Below are 25,319 nucleotides of genomic sequence, written 5' to 3'. Positions count from 1 at the left end.
CAGTTCCGTTTAAAAAAGGCTCCAAAAGTAATTCTGGAAATTATAAGCCAGTGAGCCTGATGTCAGTGGTAAGCAGATTATTGAAAGGTGTTCAATGAGATTGGATATACAATTATTTGGATGGTCAGGAACTGATTAGGGCATGGCTTTGTGCATGGTAGATCATGTTTAACCAATCTTATAGAGTATTTTTGAGGAGGTTACCAGGAAGGTTGATGAATAAAAAGCTGTGGTGCTGTCTACATGGACTTTTGTAAGGCCTTTGACAAGGTCACACAGGAAAGTTCAGATGCTAGAATTTCATGATGAAGTAGTGATCTGGATTTGACAATAGCTGGATGGGAGAAGGCAGGGAGTAGAGATGGATAATTGCTTCTCAGACTGGAGACCTGTGACTAGTGGTGTGCCTCAGGGATCGGCGCTGGGACCATTGTTGTTTGTCATCTATATCAATAATCTGGATGATAATGTGGTAAATGTATAGGCAAGTTTGCAGATGACACTAAGACTGGAGGCATTGTGGACTGCAAAGGTTACTTTCAAAGTTTGCAGAGAGATTTGGACCAGCTGGAAAAAAATGGGCTAAAAATGGCAGATTTGGAGGGATAAACAAAGAAAGGACATATGGTAAATAGAAGGGCACTGAGGAGTGTGATAGAACAGAGGGATCTGGGAATACAGATACATAATTCCTTGAAAGAGGCATACAGGCAGATAGGGTATTAAAGAGAGCTTTACATTGTTTAAAGCACCATTTTGTGTCTCGTGTCTTCCCCGTTACTATTTCCCTGTGTGTGGAATGAAGAATATCCTTAGTTTGTTTAGCCTGTGTCTGGACTCATTTCCTGTGAACTCAGGTGTCAAGCCAGTCACCTGATCTCAATCCAATTGAGCATGGCTTCCCTATGCTGAAGAGAAAACTTAAGGGGACAAGCCTTCGAAACAAACAGGAGCTGAAGATGGCTTCAGTAGAAGCCTGGCAGAGCATCACCAGCACCTGGGGATGACTATGAATCACAAGCTTCAAACAGTCATTGCATGCAAGGGATAAACAACAAAGTACTAAACATGACTACTTTAATATACATACCATTGCTATGTTTATAAACACTGAATTTTATAACTTGTTCATGACAGAGTGGATGTGGATAGACTATTTCCGTTAAGAGGAGGAAAGATTAAAACAAGAGGACATGAGTTAAGAATTAAGGGGCAGAGGTTTAGAGGTAACATGAGGGGGAACTTCTTTACTCAGAGAGTGGTAGCCGTGTGGAATGATCTTCCGGGAGAAATAGTGGCGGCGGAGTCAATTGTATTATTTAAGAAAAGGTTGGACAGGTATATGGATGAGAAGAAGATGGAGGGTTATGGGCATTGTGCAGGGAGGTGGGACTAGAAAGGGGTGTTTGGTTCGGTGCAGACTAGAAGGGCCTAATGGCCTGCTTCCGTGCTGTAATTGTTATGTTATATGTTATGTTATAAATTCTAATTCTGATTCTGATTCTGTCCCAAATATTATGGTGCCCTGAAATGGGGGTGGGTGGGGGGGGGGGGGGGGAACTATATATAAAAGGTGCTGCAACCTCTACATGGTACACAAAAATGTACAGCAATACCTACTAAATTTGGAATGTGGACTTTAATCAAATGTGAATTGTTTGATCACAAATTTAAAACTGTGGAGTAAAGGGGAAAATAAATGAAAAAAAAATTGTGTCCGTCCCGAACATTATAGAAGAAACTTATCCCCAACTACAGACCCTATCAATGTTGATTTCATGAGAATTAGTTTTAAGAAAAGAATGGGATTAAGGTACTATCAATCCAAGTCAACAGTTAATCATAGCATGCTTTGCATAGTTGAAGGTAGAGAATTTGCTCTATCATATACCTTAGCCTTACATTAATGTGGTCAACTTTAAAGTCAGCCTCCTGTGAATGGCTACAGTGTATTTCCAGTGGCAGATTTTCCAGATAGTCTCATGAATGTTCAGTCTGCTCCCTTTGCGGCTTTAGGCCCTGAAGTTCTCACTTCCATATTAAACAGGTCAAAGAATCAGAGGGGTTGGGATGACAGCTGAAAAGATATCAAAAGCCGCATGGTGTCATAACTCCCCTCATCTCAAAGGTTGGTAATAAGGCCAAGCATCCACCCACTGAAATTACTCCAGCCATTGGCAGAGCACATCGATAAGGCAAGCATTAACATTCACAAAATATGAAACATCTGTCTCCACTAGGAGGGCTGCCATTTAGATTACATTGAGCATATTAATATTGACCTCTGCAGGAAATAAATTTAGTTCCTGTTTAGCAATAGGGGAAACGGATATCTATCTAAATTATTTCATTTTATATTTTTTTAATTTAAAAAAAATTTAGACATACAGCATGGTAACAGGCCATTTGGTCCATGAGCCCATGCTGTCCAATTGCACCCAATTGACCAATGACCCCCACACGCTTTGAAACGATGGAGGAAGCTGGAGGACCTGAAGGAAATCCATGCAAGCATAGGGAGAATGTGCAAACTTCTTACAGACAGTGCCAGACTTGAACCTGTGTCTCTGGCACTGGAACAGCATTGTGCTAACCATTCAAGGTGTCTTCAACTTGGGGTTACCTTTCCATATAAAAATGTGCAGTGACCTTCCAACATTAATGAACATGATTGGAGTGAAGAAAAGCCTATTGTTTATCTTCAATGTGCACATGGGAATTGCAGATTGCTCTGCCTAATGGAAGGTCAGGCAATAAATTCAAAATCAGGTTCACAGGTGTTTGACCTCTTGGCAGTTTTGGACTTCTGTATTTGATTGAGTATATGCAAGTATCTGAGACTAATTGAGTCCATGTGACTGATGAACTGTGATCTCTTACATGCCCATCATCTATCAGTCAGCTTGGTTTGTTCCATGGTGGTGCGTCCATCTCAGCAGGAACTTTATTTGCACTATCTCAGAGAAATCCCATTTGCAAATTTTGAATATGTATAAGATACAACAGTCAAAACACCCTAAACAAAAATCTTCACTTAGATCGCTAACTGAGAGCATTAGAAATCTCGAGCCTCACTTTTTATGTCAGTACAGAATATCTTTTCCTGAAATGCCTAATTAATGCCATCATCCCATAATGGCAGCAATTTTGATTTTCTTTTGAAATTTAGTAGAAATAAAAATCAGGCAGATGTGTAGCAGTAATATTAATTCACTAACAGCCATTTAATAGAATCATGCAAAAACAAAGCTTCCAACTCTACTCTTGACAGAAAAATTAAAAGCATGTTGGATTTTGAACCCACATTTGCAACCCACTTATTCTCAATATTATCGCACAATGTTCTATTGAAAATGCACCAATAATAATTTCAACTAATAATAATAATGATACCAAAACAAAGGAGATTTTCTTTCTTTTGTCAAATACTGCTCCAACTCCATCTATAACTTTTCAGGTGATGCCACTGTTAAAGCTGGATCTCGAACAATGACAAAACGGAATACAAAAGAGAGATAGAAAGTCTGATAGCATGGTGATCAGATTGCAATCATTCCTTCAATGTCAGTCAAATGAAGCAGCTGGGTAAGAGACTTCAGGAAATGGAAGGGAGCACATCTCAATGGTGCTGAGATGGAGATGATGGAGGGCTTCACATATTTAGCATATAGCGCTAACAATCTATCCTCGTCCAAGCACATTGATATTGTGTGCAAGAAAGAGCATAGATAACTTCAGTTCCTCAGAAGCTTATGGAAATTCAGCATGTCCCTGAGGTCTTTCACCACTTCTTTTAGTTGAACGTTAGAAAGTATCTTGTCCACCTATATCACAGCTTGGTACAGAAACTGCTCTGCACAAGACTGCAAGAAACTAGAAATTGACAACTGTACCTCAGGCCATCACACAAACCAACCTCCTCTCCACTGACTCGCGATACATTCTGCTGCCTTGAGATAGCTAACAATGTATTAAATGTCTTATCGCACACCGTCATTCATTCTTCTTTGATCTTCCATCATGCAGATGATAAATGAGCTGGAAAACACAAACCTCCAGATTCAAGAACAATTTCTTTCTTGCTGTCACCATACATTTAAATGGACTTCTCATTGGTAATGCCCTTGAAATGTTTTAACTGTTCTATTCTCTGTATCTTGCACTTTGTCTTTGCAACACTGCATCATGAACTCTTTTACTGGGTGTAACACTGCACCCTGTACATTTGCTTTATTATTATTGAACTGCCTACCATACATAAGTTGACCAGCCTGTATAGCATACAATACAAAGCACTGTACTTTGATGCAAATTACAATAATAATTCAATCAATTTTGCATTTTGTTTCTCAACGATTCATAGAAATTTAGGGCACAGTGAGATTAATTCTTTTCCAATTAATCATCAGTCAAAAAAGAGCTCTCACATGTAATCCCATCTTTCAACCCTTGTGAAGTGCCAGTTCATGAAGTAGACAAAGATGATGTGGTCAAACAATAATCATGGCTTTTATAAGCAGAAACTCATGGTACAATAATGAAAGTCAATAGATGCATATACCGTTATATCCAAGGAGGGGGGGGGGGGTGTCCTTAACAGTAGAGATAATGCACAGCCAATGTTAGTACAGCAAGCATCACCAGAGGAGGGAGACAGGCAGCTTGGCAGACATTCACCACAGTCTCCCACCCCCCCCTCGCCGGCAGAAGAAGGGTTAAAATTAAAAGGACAGCTGCTAGGAAAGACTGAAGCAAGCAATACATAGATACCATGTTTGGCCTTGAGATACACTAACAGCCAAAATACACCAGTATCTAGCAAGCAATTGAAATATAATGAGATGTTTTATGAATATATCAGCCTATCAGGTTGTTTACAAATTCTGGTGCTTCATCTCAAAACAGGTGGCTCCTTTGCAACCTTGAGAACTGGTACAGGTCCTGGGTCAGTAGTGTGGGAAGGACTGACTTCTGGATCTGCACCAAAATCGCCAGCTTGAGGCAGTGGAGCCTCAGCATGGCCATCTGAAAACTGACTAGGGGTCACAGGCTAGGGGGGGGTGGGGTGAGTCCAACCTCTCAAGCTCACTCTGAGTAGGGGGGTGAGGAAAGGGCGAACCAGGCAAGGCCAGATCTCTTAGGGGTACAGTGTCAGTACTCCCGTGTGGGAATCTAACATGAGCGTAGTTGGGGTTAGTATGCAGTAGCTGAATTGGTTGGACTAGGGAGTCTGTTTTACGCGCACGCGCGTGGCTCTTCAGCAGCACGGTTCCAGGCTCAGATAAACAGGCTGGCCAGTCCATCACAGTTCCTGATTTCCTAGGAAAGGCAAACATACGTTCATGAGGTGTTTGATTTGTTGCAGTACACAATAAAGACTGAATAGAATGTAGTGCCTCAGGCAGCACCTCCTGCCACCGGATTACAGGGTAACCATGTGTTTTTAAAGCAAGATTAACAGTCTTCCAGACTGTAGCATTAGCCCTTTCAACCTGCCCATTGACCTGCAGGTTGTAGCTCGTGGTACGGCTGGTGGCAATTCCTTTTCGTAGCAGGGCTCGCCACAGTTTTGCGCTCATGAATGCTGAGTCTCTATCAGTATGAATGTAATTGGGAAAACCAAAAATGCTGAAAATTCTGTCAAGTGATTTAATGACAGACGCTGATGAGATGTCAGGGCAGGGTATCGCAAAGGGAAACCTGGAATATTCGTCAATTACAGTAAGGAAATATACATTTTTGTTGTTGTAAGGTAATGGCCCTTTAAAATCTAAGCTAATCCTCTCAAAAGGTCGGGTTGCCTTGATGAGAGTGGCCTCTGGAGCTTTGAAGTATTGCGGTTTGCATTCACCACACCTTGGTTCGTGGTGCACCACGTCTTGGCTTTTCAAATATGAACAAAGCTTTTGCTCCAACCACTCTATAAAACAGTGAGCCTTACCAACTCTCACGCTCAGCAGAAGGCTTTTGCTCCAACCACTCTATAAAACAGTGAGCCTTACCAACTCTCACGCTCAGCAGAAGGCTTTTGCTCCAACCACTCTATAAAACAGTGAGCCTTACCAACTCTCACGCTCAGCAGAAGGCTTTTGCTCCAACTACTCTGCAAGACCATGAGGCTTGACTGTAATCATCCTTGGCATCACCTTCTCACCTTTCCTTGACCCCCTTCTCCCAGTTAATTTAGATCGAGCCGCCTGTATTTTGTCCCTTTACCTTGGAAAATGGACCCTTCATACTTGTTGCGTACATGTTGTTTGTAATTTTATAAACCTCAATTAACTTTCTCCTTGAGCTCCTCTGTTCCATAGAAAATAAGTCCAGTCTATCCAATTTATCCTCATTGACAGGATATTCCAGTCCTGGCAACTTCCTCATAAGTCATGACTGCACCCTCTCTACTGCAATGAAAGCAATAGCCCAGCAAATGTTGTAGATCTGCATCTCAACCTAGGACTGCAGACCGCTGGTGGCCCATGGGATTGTTTTAGGTGGTCCGCAAAGAAAACAAATATCACTGATGTAATCACCAAGTTGTATTGTGGGGGGGGGGGGGGGGGGGTGTCATGTGACCTCTCCAACCTGGTCTGAAGCACCACATCTGTCAACTAAGGTTAAGACCACCTACGCTGAGCACTCTTTAAAAAACACATACACACATGTTGCCAATGACCACTTTAATCACCTTCCCTAGATTAGGCATACCTGGGCCAGCCCCACTGGCTAGTAGGAGGTATAAATCCCAACATGTAGAGCAGCTGGATCTGTTTTCCTTGAGGAACAAATCCAAGCTCCACGAGACAGAGTCGGCACTGGAGAGTCAATCCCAAATTGTGTGCCATCAATGGTTATGGGGCTTATTGAGGTGCACACTAATAAAACATTGTTTCTTCTCTTCCAATTAATCACTGTGCCATACCTGCAGCGGATCCAGGGGTGGCGTGTACTGTTTGTTTCATCTAGGCACTTTAACTGTGGGAACTGCAATTGGCAGCTATCAGGCCCTTTTATAGGGAAATAAAAGTGAATGTAAAGACAGAGATTCTCCATCTTTACATCGCTGCACTTACCTCCATAAAAAAGTCTGAAGATGGAATGACTGCTCGAATTCGTTCCAGCTTCCATCCACCAAGGGGGGCACACCTAGAGGTAGGCCTCTGAAAGGAGCTCCAAACAGGAATGTAAGATGATTGATGTCACCCTGACAGCCCCGTCGCCCCATTGCACTCTCACAGAGCGGCCGGTGGAGCTGTGCTCACTCTGCCCCGCTCCTCACGTCACCCACTCCCTCAACCTGCTTCCCCACTGTGCTAGCTAATGCCACCTGCTCCTGATGGGGCTGTCAGGCAGTGGGGCAATGGGGCTGTCAGGCAGTGGTGTGGAGGGCTATCAGGCAGGAGGGCAGCTAAGCTGTCAGGCAGCAGGATGGTGGAGCTGTCAGGCAGCGGGGTGGGGAGGCTGTCAGTCAGCAGGATGGGAGGGTCTGTCAGGCAACAGGGTGGTGGAGTTCTCAGGCAGGGGGTGGGGAGTGGCTGTCAGCCAGTGGGACGGGAGGCTGTCAGGCAGCAAAATGGTAGGGTTGTCGCAGGGCCGTTACTGCTGTGCTACACTTCCTGCCCCCTTTTTCACTGAGAAACTGACACATTGCCCTGGGCTACATAAAAGGAGTGCTCAATCTGCCTTTTTCGTCCTCTCCATGAAAGATAAATTGCCCTTTTTTAAAAAAAAAACTTGAACGGGGCACGTTACATGATGGCGTAGGATCCACATGCAAGGATCTGACTCACTTGGTAAATTAGTTTAAAAAAGTGTTCATTAAATAATATTTTTAATTAATTAATATTTTTAAATACTTCTACTTCACAGTAAAATTGCCTCCGAAGAAAAATAAACTACCTACAGATATATCTGGAGCCCGACGAGCAAAAAAGAGAAGAGGTGTGAGCCCTAACTTTGCAATGAAGCAGGGAGCTAGTGCTTAGGCTGCTCCCCAGGTGAGGGATCCTCTTAAAGAGCCATCTACTGGTGTCACCTACTTGCCACAATGGAGAGATGGTGCATTAACCTGAACTGTGCATGCACAAGAAGTCGCACATGCACAGTATGGTAAAACTCAAAGCACTACTGGGAGCAGGGCCACAAAGCGCCGAGAAGTCAGGGAATTCTACTTCAGCGCCAGATGATGAAGAGTCAGACTCCAGGGCAAGTTCTGTAACTGAAGATAATGAAGAAGAACAACAACAGGAAGAGGAGCTAATTAAAGAAGTTAAAACTATTTCAAAGGCTAAAGTAGAAAATTTAACCACAATTATAATGCATCAGTTTAAAGTAATAAATGGGGAAATGAAGGAAGGATTGAAGGGAATGAAGGCAGAAATGAAGGGGGAAACAAAAGAAGAAATGAAAGGGGAAACTAATAAAGTGTTGGAGGTTGTGAATAAAATGAAGACGAAATTGGTGAAAATGGATGAGAAAATTACAAGCATGCAGGAGGAAGTGCAAACTGTTGAAGATGGGTATCAGCCTTGGAAAATACTACTACTGGTTTAATTACAATGAATCAAACACTTCAAGAGAAAGTGGATGTATTGGAAAACATTAGTAGAAGGGATAACATTAAAATAGTAGGCCTTCTGGAAGGAAAAGATAATTCAGGTGCAATTCGCCTTTTTCAAAAGTAGATTCCTGAAGTTGTGGGAAAGCAAAATTTTGAAAATCCAATTGAAATTGAAAGAGCTCATAGAGCTCTGAGACAAAAGCCTTTTCCAAATCAGAGAATGACTTCTATATTAATTAGATTCTATATGAATTATCAAGACAGAGAAAAGGTTTTGTCTTGCTGTGAAAAGAGTAAGGGCTACTTCAGTGTGATAGAAATAGAATTCTATTCTATCCTGACTTGAGTGAAGGTCTATTGAAGAGAAGGAAAGAATTCAACCCAGTTAAAGAAAGTTATTTTTGATAAAGGTTATAAATTTGTCCTACATTACCCTGCAACTTCGAAAATATTTGTACCTGGAGATCAAAATAGATTCTTTCCCAATTTCACTCAAGCAGAAGAATTTACCTGGGATCTTCCTAGAGTGCAGCTCCAAGAAGATACTATGTCTTTGATGGGAAGATAAACTATTTATTTTTTCCAGTTTCATTATTATTGGAAAAGGGGAAGTTTGTAAGAAGAAAGAATTTGAAAGAAGAATTATTCTTTTTTCTCTTCTTTCTTCCTTTCTGATTTCCAGGAAGTTATTCAAGTTGTGGATAAGTGTAAGGTGTTGATTGTGTATGCTTTTGTAACTTCAGTTACAACCTTTAAAATGAAGGGAGCTAGTGTTGTAAATTTAAGGAACACATACAGGAAGGGCTTTCTTTTATATAAATACAGTTATAAGTGTGGAACTATATATTTTCTGAATGTTTATTTGTCTTTTTTCTTTTATTTGGATTGCTGGTCGGGACACACAGGATATTAAATGATGGAAATAGCAGGAGACACGGGGGGAGGTAACAGGAGGGGATGGATTATACTTTAGCAAGATGAATAATGTAATGAAGTTCATAAATTTTAATGTGAATGGGTTAAATGGACATGTAAAAAGGAAGAGAGTGCTAACATATATTAAGAAAATGGGAGTTGATGTAACTTTTATTCAAGAAATTTGTCTGAAAATGAACATTTGAAATTAAAAAGGGATTGGGTTGGACATGTAACGATTTCTTCATTTAATTCTAAGGCAAGAGGTGTGGTAATTTTGATCAAAAAGAATCTTCCAATTAAAATTCAAAATGTTGTGATGGACCCAGTAGGGAGATATGTAATGGTGCATGGTCGAATATACTCTGAATTGTGGACTTGTTATAACTTGTATGCTCTAAATATTGATCATGAGAAATTTATCCAAGAAACATTCCTTAATTTGTCAAAGCTGCATGATAATATATTAATAGGAGACCATTTTAATTTTTGTTTAAATCCATTGTTAGATAGATCTACTTGAGTAGCTACAAAAACAAAACCAGCAAAAGCTACATTGATCTTAATGAGTGATTTGAATTTAATAAGTGTATGGAGGAGGATCCATCCTAGAGAAAAAGATTATTCTTTTTATTCAAATAGGTATGACTCTTATTCGAGGATTGATTTATTTTTAATCTCAGCATAAATGCAACCTAAGATCATTGAAGCTGATTATGAAGTGTGAATTCTATCAGATTATTCGCCTTCATTAATAATGATGGAAATGCCTGATAAGGAGAAAACAATTTATAGATAGAGATTGAATTCTTTATTATTGAAAAGGAAAGATTTTTGTGAGTTTGTCAATACACAAATTCGGACATTTTGTGATATAAATTTGAACTCAGTAAATTCTGTTTATTATATGGGATGCTTTGAAAGCGTATTCAAGAGGTCAAATTATAAGCTTTACTAAAATTTTTAAAAAGTATATGAGAGAGATTGATCAATTAGGAAGAAAAATATCAGTTTTGGAAAAGGATCTTTAAAAATAGGGTTCTGAAGATAAGTGTAGGCAATTAATTATATATTTTTTTTAAACTTCAATTTAATACATTACAAACTTACAGAACAGAGAAAGCCATTACAAGAACAAAGCAAAGATATTATGAATTAAGTGAGAGAACACACAAAGTACTGGCTTGGCATTTAAAAGCGGAAGAGTTCTTCAGAACAATTGAAGCAATTAAAAAGGATACTAGGATTGTTACTTATAAACCTCGAGATATAAATGAATTTTTATTCAAAACTATATAGCTCCGAATATTTAAAAGACAAAAATAAAATAGGGAGATACTTACCCCAAGATAATTTTCCCTAGATTAAGTTTGGAAGAGCAAATTGAACTGAATACTCCTTTTACTCAGGCAGAGGTGAAGGAAGCTATGAGTTCATTACAGAGTCATAAGTCTCCAGAGAGGATGAATTTCTGAATGAATTTTATAAAGAATTTAAAGATTTATTCATTCCTATTTTATGGAAGTATTAGATCAAGCTTAAGAAACACATAATCTTCCAGAATCATTTTCAATGTCAATAATTACAATGATTCCTACAAAAGAAAGAGATCCTTTAAACCTTTCATTTTATAGACCTATTTCATTATGAAATGTGGATTATAAAATTGTTACAAAAATCTTGGCAAATAGGATGACTAAACTGTTGCCTAAATTAATGAATAAGGATCAGACAGGTTTTGTAAAAAAGAATCAGTTGTCTGAAAATGCAGATAGATTACTTAGTATAATTCACTTCATGTAAAATAAGAGAACTGAGTGTTGCAGGGCTCTAGATGCAGAAAAAGCATTTGATAGACTGGAGTAGGATTTTTTTTTTTGTTTAAGGTTTGCTGCCATCCCTATGTGCAATCCTGAAAATACTCTTTTTATTTTTCTTTCTCTTCCTTTATATAACTATATTCTACTTTTTTATATTGGTTATTTTGAGGGAGGGGGTTGGGGGGTAAATATCATCATGTATGTAATTTTCAATTTGTTTTCTTTTTGGAACATGTATTACTATATTAAATCTTGATTACTACACGTATGGAAAAATTTTAAATAAAATATTCAAAAAAAAGTGCAGGCGATAACATTGCTTTTATGCATAAAAACCCCACATGTTTAAATGTGGGATCTGTGAGTAATCCTTGACATTTGTAGCGATTATTGGTTAGTTGCATTTGATGCAGCTATGCTAATTCTGCCTTGTCTGAGTGTGTGTGTGTGTGTGTGTGTGTGTGTGTGTGTGTGTGTGTGTGTGTGTGTGTGTGTGTGCATGTGTGCACGTGTGTGTGTGTGTGTGTGTGTGTGTGTGTGTGTGTGTGTGTGTGTGTGTGTTCTGTTGCATCTTTGTATCATGTGTAAATAAAGTTCACCATCCAGGATTGTCAGTCTTTGAATGCGTCAAACTTGTTTTCCCACCACAACAATCTTTGTGAGTAATTTATGGTGACTTTCTCTCGCAGGCAAATAAAGATATTTTGTTAAAATCAATTCATGTCGAGATTCATTGCTTCTTGGACCCGTTGAACTTGTTATCTTGTTCCTCACATCACACAAATAATATGCAACAAAATGTTATACATTTGACCATGAAAATGAAAAGCTAAGAAAGACAACAGAATTAACAGGGTAGAAAACTCAGGAAGGGATCGGAGAATATGGTCAAGAGTACGGAATTGATATGAAAGTGGAGGGGAGTAATGGATGAAAAGTATTATATATGTGTGTCAGACAATTCCTGTGGAAGAATAAAGTAGCTAGAGTCTCCATGGAGAAATTGACTTGGGACTATAGCCTGGGAGGAATGAGGCCCCAGGACTTTTAAAAAAATGATTGGAGAGCCTAGGCGAGGTTTATCGTCTCATTCTTTGAGTGGGACAGTTTACCCTCCTTGGCACAAATTGGTCTAAACATGGTAGGGGAGAAGATAGTGGAAGAAATTATTTACAAATGGGACACTAAATTAATAATGCAAAAAACAAATTACCTAAAACTAAAGCACATAATCCAAATGTGGCATAAAATAAACAAGATTATTGGGTTAAAAGTAGAGTTGTCTCCTAAAGCGCCCCGAACCCAAAACAAAATAATACCTATGACTATGGGTAACAAGATCCTGGACACCTGGTGCCAGAAAGGGCAGCTCATGTCATTCAAGCAATTAAAAAAACAACTTTGACTTATCAAACAAGACCTTCTTCTGCTACCTTCAATTAAGATCCTTTTTGAGGGACAAATTAGATCCATCTATGGCCCTGCCGCTGTGTAGTGTAGAATTTATCTCACATAAATTCATCTGGGTATGTATCTCCTGTTCCAAAGTGAGAGTCTGGAACTGGTAAAAGTGGGTGTCAGGTTTAGGAGCAACAATTCCTGAATGATGCTGGTTCAACTTCTGCTGGGACAGCATGAAAGTGGTTATTAATTTCAGATATAGGCTGGTGCAATACAATTTTTTGCACTAGCTATACTTTAAGCTGCAAAAATTGCATAAGGTAAAATCAGGAATCTCAGAATTGTGTTTTAAATGCAGCGTAGAGATAGGAACTCTTGTGTATTCAACATGACTCTACGCCAAAGTGAGACCCTTCTGGGTAGAAATAGGTGAGATTTTGAAATAAATCACAGGGGTGGAGTATGCTGCAGGGGTATATTCTGGACGTGAGACTGAGATTGTCCAAACACCAAATTCAATTCATGAAGGTCGCCTTGGCGGTAGCCAGGAAAGGCATAACGTTACCTGGAAATCTGTCTCTCAGCTAAGCGCAACAAGATAGAATACAGAAATGCAGACCTGTGTTCCCCTGGAGAAAATTACATAATTTAAGAGGGAGACATGACATATTCGTTGAAGTGCAGCAGCCATATTTGTGACACGTTGAAACGCAGTTGTGATTAGCCTTCCCATGGCCTTTTGAATAACAGGATTACACAAGCCCTGAAATCCTGAGAATGAGGAGACCATTTGCCAGGTCCCCTCCCCCCTTTTTTTCTCTCCATGTATTTGTATTGTTATTTTTAGACATCGATTTTTATGCTTTTACTGAGGTTGAAGTGGAAAGGAGGGTGAAAGATGGTGTGGTGGAGGGGCAGAAAGGAAGGGAGGGGAGGAAAGGAAAAAAATGATTTCGGCAAACAATGACCTGTAAAAGGGGAGGATTGTTCCCTTACGATATCTGGTTAATACGAATCTATAAAACTATAAATAAAATTTTCCCCCAAAAAAGGAATTTTATATGAATGCTCCAAGTATAAGAAATAAAGAGGATGAGCTTGATGCTCAGTTGGAAATTGGCAAATATGATGTTGTAAGAACTCAGACACATGGCTGCAAGAGGACCATGGCTGGGAAATGAATATTCAAAGTATACATCCTATTAAAAAGACAGACAGGTGGGTAGAGGGGTGGGTGGCTCTGTTGGTGAGGAATGAAATTCAGTCCCTTGTCAGGGGTGACATAGAATCAAGTGATTTAGGATCAGTATTGATAGAACTGAAAGGGCAAAAAAACCTAATGGGAGTTAACTACAGGCCCCCAAACAGTAACCTGGATAGAGAGTGCAAGAGTTAAAAATGGTATGTCACAAAGGAAATGCTACGATTGTTATAGGGGATTTCAACATGCAGGTAGACTAGGAAAATCAGGTTGGTACTGGACCCTAAGAAAGGGAGTTTGTGCAGTGCCTCCCAGATGGATTCTTAGAGCAGCTTGTACTAGAGCCTACCAGGGAGAAGCAATTCTGGATGTAGTGTTGTGTAATAAACCAGATTTGATAAGGGAACTCGAGGTAAAGGAGCCATTAGGAGGTAGTGGCCATAATATTATGTTTTAATCCACAATTTGAGAGGGAGAATGGAAAATCAGAAGTCTTAATATTACAGTTGAACAAAGGGGACTATGGACCCATGAGGGAGGAGCGGCCAAAGTTGACTGGAATGATACCCTAGCAGGGATGACAGTGGAACAACAATAGAGGTATTTCTCAGAATAATACAGTAGGTGCAGGGTCAGTTCATTTCACAGAGGAAGAAAGATTCTAGGGGCTGTAAGGGGTGGCCGTGGCTGACAAGGAAAGTCAAGGACAGCATAAAAATAAAAGAGAAGTATAACATAGCAAAGATGAGCGAGAAGCCAGAGGATTGGGAAACTTTTAAAGAGTAACAGAAGATAACTATAAAAGCAGTACACGGAGAAAAGATGAGGTACAAATGTAAGTTAGCCAGGAATATAAAGGAGGATAGTAAAAGTTTCTTTAGGTATGTGAAGAGGAAAAGATAAATTAAGATCAAAGTTTGGCCCTTTGAGACAGAAACTGGTGAAATTATAATGGGGATCAAGGAAATGGCAGACGTGTTCAACAGTTATTTTGGATCTGTCTTCACTAGGGAAGACACAAACAATCTCCCAGATGTAATTGTGGAAAGAAGACCTTAGGTAACAGAGGAACTGAAGGAAATTCATATTAGGCAGAAAATGGTGTTGTTTAGACTGATGGAACTGAAGGCTGATAAATCCCCAGGGCCTGATAGTCTGTATCCCAGGGTACTTAAGGAAGTGGCTCTAGAAATGGTGAATGCCTTGGTAAGCATTTTCCAATGTTCTATAGATTCAGAATCAGTTCCTGCAGTTTGAAGGGTAGCTAATGTTATCTCACTTTTTAAGAAAGGGGGGAGAGAGAAAATAGGGAATTATCGACCAGTTAGCCTGACATCAGTAGTGGGGAAGATGTTGGAGTCAATTATAAAAGATGAAATAGCAGCATTATTTGGATAACAGTAATAGGATAGGTCCGAGTCAGCATGGATTTATGAAGGGGAAATCATGCTTGACTAATCTTCTGGAATTTTTTGAGGATGTAACTACGAAAATGGACAAGGGAGAGACAGTGCACCTGGACTTTGTCTTTGAAAGCCTTTGATAATGTCCCACATAGGAGATTAGTGGGTAAAATTAGAGCACATGGTATTGGGGATAGGGTACTGATATGGATAGAAAATTGGTTGGCAGACAGGAAACAAAGAGTAAGGATTAATGGGCCCCTTGCAGAGTGGCAGGCAGCAACTGATGGGGTATCACAAGGCTTGATGCTGGGATCACAGCTATTTATAATATACATTATGATTTAGCTGAAGGGATTAAAAGTAACATTAGCAAATTTGCAGATGACACAAAGCTAGGTGGCAGTGTGAAATGTGAGGAGAATGGTATGAGAATGCAGGGTAATGTCTTGGGTGTGGTGGAAAGACAGGAACTTTCTTATATTCAACTTGGTCATGTCACTTTTGGGCAGACTTATAGAGAATTTTTTAGAACAAGTTACATGCATTGTATTTCCACAAAACCCAGATTTATTTCTATTGGGAAACATAGAAGGAACAAGACCTAAGTTGAAATGATCAATATACCAAATGAAATTTGTTAAAATAGCCTTAGCGATGTGGCAAGGAAATGTATTGCAGTGACCTGGAAATCAGATTCACACTTGGCTATGGGAAGATGGAATGAAGAAATTCAAAGGTATCTCCTGGGAGAAAATTAAATCTAATTTCAGAAGTAAATATGGCATATTTTTGCAAAGCTTGGAGCCCGTATATGCAATTTTTAGGTATAAATATGTAGTGGTGTTCTTCCAGCCTCTTCAGAACTGTGCTAATCTACTTCCCTAAATTGACCACATAAATCTTGCTGGAGGCCTATGTGTTGGAAAGCAATCCATGAAGCTATTCTTTCTTGTTATTTTTCTTTATTTTATATTACTATATGTCCTTTTTACATATACATTTATTTGGGGTGGGGGGAAGGGTTATAACTATCATGTAATGATTGAAACTTGCTTAAATTTAAAGTTCTATTGTTTCATATGGTCTTTGGCTTGGCTTCGCGGACGAATATTTATGGAGGGGGTAAAAGTCCACGTCAGCTGCAGGCTCGTTTATGGCTGACAAGTCCGATGCGGGACAGGCAGACACGGTTGCAGCGGCTGCAGGGGAAAATTGGTTGGTTGGGGTTGGGTGTTGGGTTTTTCCTCCTTTGCCTTTTGTCAGTGAGGTGGGCTCTGCGGTCTTCTTCAAAGGAGGTTGCTGCCCGCCAAACTGTGAGGCGCCAAGATGCACGGTTTGAGGCGATATCAGCCCACTGGCGGTGGTCAATGTGGCAGGCACCAAGAGATTTCTTTAGGCAGTCCTTGTACCTTTTCTTTGGTGCACCTCTGTCACGGTGGCCAGTGGAGAGCTCGCCATATAACACGATCTTGGGAAGGCGATGGTCCTCCATTCTGGAGACGTGACCCATCCAGCGCAGCTGGATCTTCAGCAGCGTGGACTCGATGCTGTCGACCTCTGCCATCTCGAGTACCTCGACGTTAGGGGTGTGAGCGCTCCAATGGATGTTGAGGATGGAGCGGAGACAACGCTGGTGGAAGCGTTCTAGGAGCCGTAGGTGGTGCCGGTAGAGGACCCATGATTCGGAGCCAAACAGGAGTGTGGGTATGACAACGGCTCTGTATACGCTTATCTTTGTGAGGTTTTTCAGTTGGTTGTTTTTCCAGACTCTTTTGTGTAGTCTTCCAAAGGCGCTATTTGCCTTGGCGAGTCTGTTGTCTATCTCACTGTCAATCCTTGCATCTGATGAAATGGTGCAGCCGAGATAGGTAAACTGGTTGACTGTTTTGAGTTTTGTGTGCCCGATGGAGATGTGGGGGGGCTGGTAGTCATGGTGGGGAGCTGGCTGATGGAGGACCTCAGTTTTCTTCAGGCTGACTTCCAGGCCAAACATTTTGGCAGTTTCCGCAAAGCAGGACGTCAAGCGCTGAAGAGCTGGCTCTGAATGGGCAACTAAAGCGGCATCATCTGCAAAGAGTAGTTCACGGACAAGTTTCTCTTGTGTCTTGGTGTGAGCCTACAGGCGCCTCAGATCGAAGAGACTGCCATCCGTGCGGTACCGGATGTAAACAGCGTCTTCATTGTTGAAGTCTTTCATGGCTTGGTTCAGCATCATGCTGAAGAAGATTGAAAAGAGGGTTGGTGCGAGAACACAGCCTTGTTTCACGCCATTGTTAATGGAGAAGGGTTCAGAGAGCTCATTTCTGTATCTGACCCGACCTTGTTGGTTTTCGTGCAGTTGGATAATCATGTTGAGGAACTTTGGGGGCATCCGATGCGCTCTAGTATTTGCCAAAGCCCTTTCCTGCTCACGGTGTCGAAGGCTTTGGTGAGGTCAACAAAGGTGATGTAGAGTCCTTTGTTTTGTTCTCTGCACTTTTCTTGGAGCTGTCTGAGGGCAAAGACCATGTCAGTAGTTTATTGTTTATTAATTACATGTATGGAATTTTTTTTAATATTCAAAAGAAAGAGAATGCAGGGTAATTTGCACAGGTTGAGTGAGTGGGCAGATGCATTTTAAAGTAGATAAACATGAGGTTATCCACTTTGGTGGCAAAAACAGGAAGGCAGATTAATATCTGACTGGTGTTGTTTGGAAAAGGGAAAGTACAACGAGATCTAGGTGTCCTTGTTTGTCAGTCACTGAAAGTAAGCACACAGGAACAACAGGCAGTGAAGAAAACTATGGCATGTTGGCCCTCATAATAAAGGGAGTTGAGTATAGGAGCAGAGAGGTCCTTCTGCAGTTGTACAGGCCCCTGGTGAGACCACACCTCGAGTATTGTGCGCAGTTTTGGTCCCCAAGTTTGAGGAAGGACATTCTTGCTATTGAGGGAGTGCAGCATAGGCTCACGAGGTTAATTCCCAGGATAGTGGGACTGTGATATTTTGAAAGATTGGAGGGATTGGGCTTGTATACCCTAGAATTTAGAAGGATGAGAGGGGACCTGATTGATACATATAAGATTATTAAGGGATTGGACAAGCTAGAGGCAGGAAACATGTTCCCGATGTTGGGGAAGTCCAGAACCAGAGGCCACAGTTTAAGAATAAGGCCATTTAGAATTGAGTTGTAGAGAAACCTTTTCACCCACAGAGTTGTGGATCTGTGGAATGCTCTGCCTCAAAGGCAGTGGAGGCCAATTCTCTGAATGCTTTCAATAGAGAGTTTGATCGAGCTCTTAAAGATAGTGGAATCGAGGAATATTGGGAGAAGGCAAGAACGGGGTACTGACTGTGGATGATCAGCAGTGATCACAGTGAATGGTGTTGCTGGCTCAAAGAGCCTACTCCTGCACTTATTGTCTATTGAAATTTGAGGGGTGGATCAGGGTCCAGTCCAGGGATTGACAGACAAAGACCTCACACCAGTCTGTGGGCTGCTGGTGGCATGGTTCTGGGAACCTGGAATTGTGATCTGGATTCTTGAGGGTGTCAATAATGAGCATGGCTCCCAAAGGACCTGGGCATTGACAGCAGCCAAACGCTTTGGGGATTTGGAACAAGGGGCCAAGGAGGTGTAACATGTTGCCTCAAGCCCAAGCTCACTGCTGGATGGGACAGAAGGCTGTGTGGCAGTAGTGGTTAAGGCAGTGCAGGAGGGTGAGACTCTCAATGCCTCTGACTGTCTTCAGTTTCACTTTTTTTCTGCTGATAATGGGGCTGGATTAGTGACACCTCTTTGTCCGTGTTTACAGGCAAATAAAGGAAAAATTACTGTAGTCTGTGTACGTGATGTAAATAGAATCTGAAATCCTGTGCCTTGGCTACTAAACACAGACTTTCCCTGTTTCTTTAATTATCTTGTTGATCTGTCCAGCCTCCTTGACCATAAATCCTCAGGGATTCCTCTGTGCCTCCACTCAAAACTTTTTTTTTGTACACATCCTTGCCTCGTTACCAGTCCCTGAAAGAATGAAGTTCTCTGAATTAAATACCCTCTGTCACTTTTCTGCCCAATGGACAAGACCAGCTATATGTTCCTAAAGTCAAAAGCATTCCACCTCCTTGTCAGGCACATTGCCAAATTTTTTTGCCTCCTGCAAACTTTTTCTTGTGTCCCCTATATTTCAATCAAAATCATTGATATATATATATATGGTCTTTGCCCTCAGACAGCTCCAAGAAAAGTGCAGAGAACAAAACAAAGGACTCTACATCACCTTTGTTGACCTCACCAAAGCCTTCGACACCGTGAGCAGGAAAGGGCTTTGGCAAATACTAGAGCGCATCGGATGTCCCCCAAAGTTCCTCAACATGATTATCCAACTGCACGAAAACCAACAAGGTCGGGTCAGATACAGCAATGAGCTCTCTGAACCCTTCTCCATTAACAATGGCGTGAAGCAAGGCTGTGTTCTCGCACCAACCCTCTTTTCAATCTTCTTCAGCATGATGCTGAACCAAGCCATGAAAGACCCCAACAATGAAGACGCTGTTTACATCCGGTACCGCACGGATGGCAGTCTCTTCAATCTGAGGCGCCTGCAAGCTCACACCAAGACACAAGAGAAACTTGTCCGTGAACTACTCTTTGCAGAGGATGCCGCTTTAGTTGCCCATTCAGAGCCAGCTCTTCACCGCTTGACGTCCTGCTTTGCGGAAACTGCCAAAATGTTTGGCCTGGAAGTCAGCCTGAAGAAAACTGAGGTCCTCCATCAGCCAGCTCCCCACCATGACTACCAGCCCCCCTACATCTCCATCGGGCACACAAAACTCAAAATGGTCAACCAGTTTACCTATCTCGGCTGCACCATTTCATCAGATGCAAGGATCGACAATGAGATAGACAACAGACTCGCCAAGGCAAATAGCGCCTTTGGAAGACTACTCAAAAGAGTCTGGAAAAACAACCAACTGAAAAACCTCACAAAGATAAGCGTATACAGAGCCGTTGTCATACCCACACTCCTGTTTGGCTCCGAATCATGGGTCCTCTACCGGCACCACCTACGGCTCCTAGAACGCTTCCACCAGCATTGTCTCCGCTCCATCCTCAACATCCATTGGAGCGCTTACACCCCTAACGTCGAAGTACTCGAGATGGCAGAGGTCGACAGCATTGAGTCCACGCTGCTGAAGATCCAGCTGCGCTGGATGGGTCACGTCTCCAGAATGGAGGACCATCGCCTTCCCAAGATCGTGTTATATGGCGAGCTCTCCACTGGCCACCGTGACAGAGGTGCACCAAAGAAAAGGTACAAGGACTGCCTAAAGAAATCTCTTGGTGCCTGCCACATTGACCACCGCCAGTGGGCTGAAAACGCCTCAAACCGTGCATCTTGGCGCCTCACAGTTTGGCGGGCAGCAGCCTCCTTTGAAGAAGACCGCAGAGCCCACCTCACTGACAAAAGGCAAAGGAGGAAAAACCCAACACCCAACCCCAACCAACCAATTTTCCCTTGCAACCGCTGCAATCGTGTCTGCCTGTCCCGCATCGGACTGGTCAGCCACAAACGAGCCTGCAGCTGACGTGGACTTTTTACCCCCTCCATAAATCTTCGTCCGCGAAGCCAAGCCAAAGAAAGATATATATATATATATATATATATATATAGTGCAATTAAATTAAGAATAGGAGGCGCTTGACCTTGTGGAGTAATTTGTCACAAAAACACTTGTCAATCATTAAACTCTGCTTCACTGAGCCAATGGTGAGTCCAATATATCACTCACCCCAGGGTCCCCTGACTTTTTTCTGTATTCTATATTTCTTATCACTCATCTTTTTTTTTCAACTTGTTTTTCCAAACTGTGCTTCTGCCCACCAGTCAGAAACCTATTTTCATTGATCCTACTGATGGATGATTTACTGATGGATGATTTGGTGACAAATGCCGATGCGTATGGATCAAGAAGAATCAAATAGCATGGGCCGTATCAGCAGAGTTGTCAGGGTGTAATGCCTAAATTGAGGCACAGAGGATTTACAATGGGCCTCCCAACAAATGCTGTGGAATTACAGCATGTGGATAATACCTCTGAATAAAGCAGCTACTTGTAATTAACAATCACATCTAGTATAATGAAATGGCCCATGATTCTTTCCCTTAATGTTCTCCCAAAATTGCTCCAAGACCTTTAATGCAGCAATCAACTCTCTTGAATACAACTCTTCCAACTCATTTCACCAAAAATCTTGTCAGTAATTAATGATTTCATACCAAATGTCCAGACGTGCTCTCGCACGTTTCCTATCCATGCTGTTTTCCCATGTATCAATCTTTCAGGGACATTGTTCATTGGGCATTGCACGCGCTATGTGTTTTGTGCAGAGACATCAAACCAGATGATCAAAAATTGCGTTATGTTGTCTGTGCCATAACCTTACGATTGCATTTCACAAAAAAATCACACGTTCAGTCAGCTGCCTGATGAATTAAAATATGCAACATGCAATTTAATTTCACCTTCTTGAAATGCATTTAATCCAAGTACTTTTCACTTGGTAACATTGAAATCTTTTCCTTGGAAATAACCTACACCAGAGAGGAACAAAAGGTCAGAAGCCAAAGTGATATTAATTGAAGAGCTCTACACAAAGCAAAGCCTAGCCAATATATTAAACAGCTCTTTCTCAAGAAATGTTTCCAGACCAAAGAATGATTTAACCAGCCAGTGATTTTTGGAAGATTTTATTTTCTCCCTCATTGGAGTTTTTAACATTTGGACTGACACAACTGGTGATGCTTTTTAATTCAGAATGGACATTTAAAAAAATCATGGGAAAACTGTTAAATAAATAAATGTTAGAAATACTTGAAGGTATATTTCAAAGTTTTTTTTATCTTGTAAAAAAGAAAATAGGCCAGAATTTATTAAAGAAAGTTTGTAAAGATGTCAGAATTAGTCATTTTTAGTGGCAAAGAAGAGAAACACAGTTACTGTTTTAAATTTATTTAAATGTAAATTTAAATTTTTTAACTTAAATTTAGTATGTACGTTGTATAAATTTAAATTTAAAACAGTGACTTGTGTTTCCCTTTGCCACTAAAAAATGACTAATTCTGATATTTTTACAAACTTTCTTTGATAAATTCTTTTTTTCATCTTGTAAGAAAGCAGATAGGGCAGAATTTATCAAAGAAAGTTTGTAAAGATGTCAGAATTACAGGTATAACCTCCTTTAGAAAACTAGAGCATTCCTACAGAACCTTTCATAAGCCAAAATGGTGTAAAGCAAAGAAGCGATTACCATTGATTTCCATGGGAAATTTTTTTGAGGGTTCCCAGACCCAGAAAATAACCCAACAAAACCTTAAATAACACTAACATTTATTTAAAGCATGAATTATATGATAAATACACAGCCTATAAAATAGAAATAATGTATGTACAGTGTAGTTGTCTGCGTCTTTGGAGGTTGGGATGGTGGGAGGTAGAGAAGACAGGGATGTAGGAGCGAGGGGAAGAGGGTCATTTATTGATATTTCATCGTGGTTCCTGGGGAAGGAGATGCAAGGGCTGCACACACAACCTCTATAATGGCTCGCTGCTTTCGCCACATTTTTTATAAAAGTGAAAATCTTTTCATAAATGTGAACACAGGTTTCTTTGTAAAAAAGCAAATTTGTGTATTCGGAAAGTACACCTGTAGTTATTTTTTTAGCAAAACAAGTCACTGTTTTGCATGCCCATGAGCAGTGTCTTTGAAGAACATTGATAAGGCTACTCAGGACCTCAACATATCAGAGGAGATCTTTATCTTTGCTATATAATGTACACTGTTTGACCTGCTAAGTTTCTCTAGCATTGTGTGTTTTTTTTTTATATCAGAGGAGAACCTCAATTGGGTGCTTTGCATTTTGGATAGTCTGTGCAAGGTTTCCAATGCTTGTTTCAGTTTTGAATATCTGGAACTTCCTTCAAATGCTTCACAACCAGGGTTAACCAGAAACCATGGTTGGATGCAAAGGTCAGAGCTCATGATGCTATAGCCTTGTCGCTTCAATCTGTCCTGACCCACCTGGACAGCAATGTATCGTACGACAGGGTGCTTGCTGTTCATTGTCTTCAGCTAGGCATTTAATATGATCATTCCCCAGAGGTTGGTGGAGAAGTAGTCCTTGCTGGGACTCCACACTCCTTTCTGTAATTGGATTCTGCACTTCCTAATGGAAAGGTAACAGTCTGTCCAGATTGATAGTAGGAATGTCAAGCACCATCACGCTGAGCACTGGAACATCTCCTTTTCATGCTACTGACCCATGACTATATCGCCAAATCCAGCATCAACAGTGTCATCAAGTTTGCAGATGACACAACAGTAGTTGGCCTCATCAGCAACAATAATAAGTCACAGTCCAGAGAAGAGGTGGAAAGTCTCGAGAAGATGACTGTGGACTTCAGGAGGACCAGAAATGACCATCCTCCATTACACATCAACAACTCTGCAGTAAAGCGAGTGGAGAGCGCCAAGTTCCTTGAAGTTCACTTAACTCAACATCTCCTCACTTGTCAGGAAGGTCCCACAGCGACTACACTTCTGCACTTCTTGAGAAGACTGAAGTGGGCAAGGCTACCAGCCACCATTATGAAAATCTTCTCTAGGAGCTCAACCGAGAGTGTCCTGACCAGCTGCATCACTGTGTGGTTGCTGCAAAAGAAATAGATCAGAGGTCAATCCACAGGACCATATGAGTGGCAGACAGGATCAATGGAATCTCCCCACCCCATTGATGTGATCTACCAGTATTATTGTCTGAAGAGGTTGTGCAAAATTATTGAGGACCCCTTCCACCGTCCACAGAGCATCTTTCAGCTTCTCCTGTTGGGAAAGAGATAAAGGAATATCACAGCCAGCACCATCAGGCTGAGAAACAGCCTCTTCCAATGGGCAGTGAGAAGGCAGAATGACCAAAGGAATTGCTCACACTAACCATCCGAGACTCTCATACTCATGAGGCAATATTAATTTATATATCTATGAATACTTGTCTGCGTATGTACTGTTTGTCTGCATGTGAGTTATGTCTGATTGTGTGTCGACATATTTTGCATCGAGGACCAGAGAATGCTGTTTTATCAGATTGTACATGTGCAATCGGATGATAATAAGATTGACTTAACTTGAACTTTTGCTTCCATTCTGGCCATGAAAGACCCCAACAATGAAGACGCTGTTTACATTCGGTACCGCACAGATGGCAGTCTCTTCAATCTGAGGCGCCTGCAAGTTCACACCAAGACACAAGAGAAACTTGTCCGAGAACTACTCTTTGCAGACGATGCCGCTTTAGTTGCCCATTCAGAGCCAGCTCTTCACCGCTTGACGTCCTGCTTTGCGGAAACTGCCAAAATGTTTGGCCTGGAAGTCAGCCTGAAGAAAACTGAGGTCCTCCATCAGCCAGCTCCCCACCATGACTACCAGCCCCCTCACATCTCCATCGGGCACACAAAACTCAAAACGGTCAACCAGTTTACCTATCTTGGCTGCACCATTTCATCAGATGCAAGGATCGACAATGAGATAGACAACAGACTCGCCAAGGCAAATAGCGCCTTTGGAAGACTACACAAAAGAGTCTGGAAAAACAACCAACTGAAAAACCTCACAAAGATAAGCGTATACAGAGCCGTTGTAATACCCACACTCCTGTTCGCCTCCGAATCATGGGTCCTCTACCGGCACCACCTACGGCTCCTAGAACGCTTCCACCAGCGTTGTCTCCGCTCCATCCTCAACATCCATTGGAGCGCTTACATCCCTAACGTCGAAGTACTCGAGATGGCAGAGGTCGACAGCATCGAGTCCACGCTGCTGAAGATCCAGCTGCGCTGGATGGGTCACGTCTCCAGAATGGAGGACCATCGCCTTCCCAAGATCGTGTTATATGGCGAGCTCTCCACTGGCCACCGTGACAGAGGTGCACCAAAGAAAAGGTACAAGGACTGCCTAAAGAAATCTCTTGGTGCCTGCC

The sequence above is a fragment of the Narcine bancroftii genome, chromosome 2 (genome assembly GCF_036971445.1).
Source record: "Narcine bancroftii isolate sNarBan1 chromosome 2, sNarBan1.hap1, whole genome shotgun sequence".
In the NCBI taxonomy this organism is placed as follows: Eukaryota; Metazoa; Chordata; class Chondrichthyes; order Torpediniformes; family Narcinidae; genus Narcine; species Narcine bancroftii.
Note: the sequence above shows the minus strand (reverse complement) of the source record.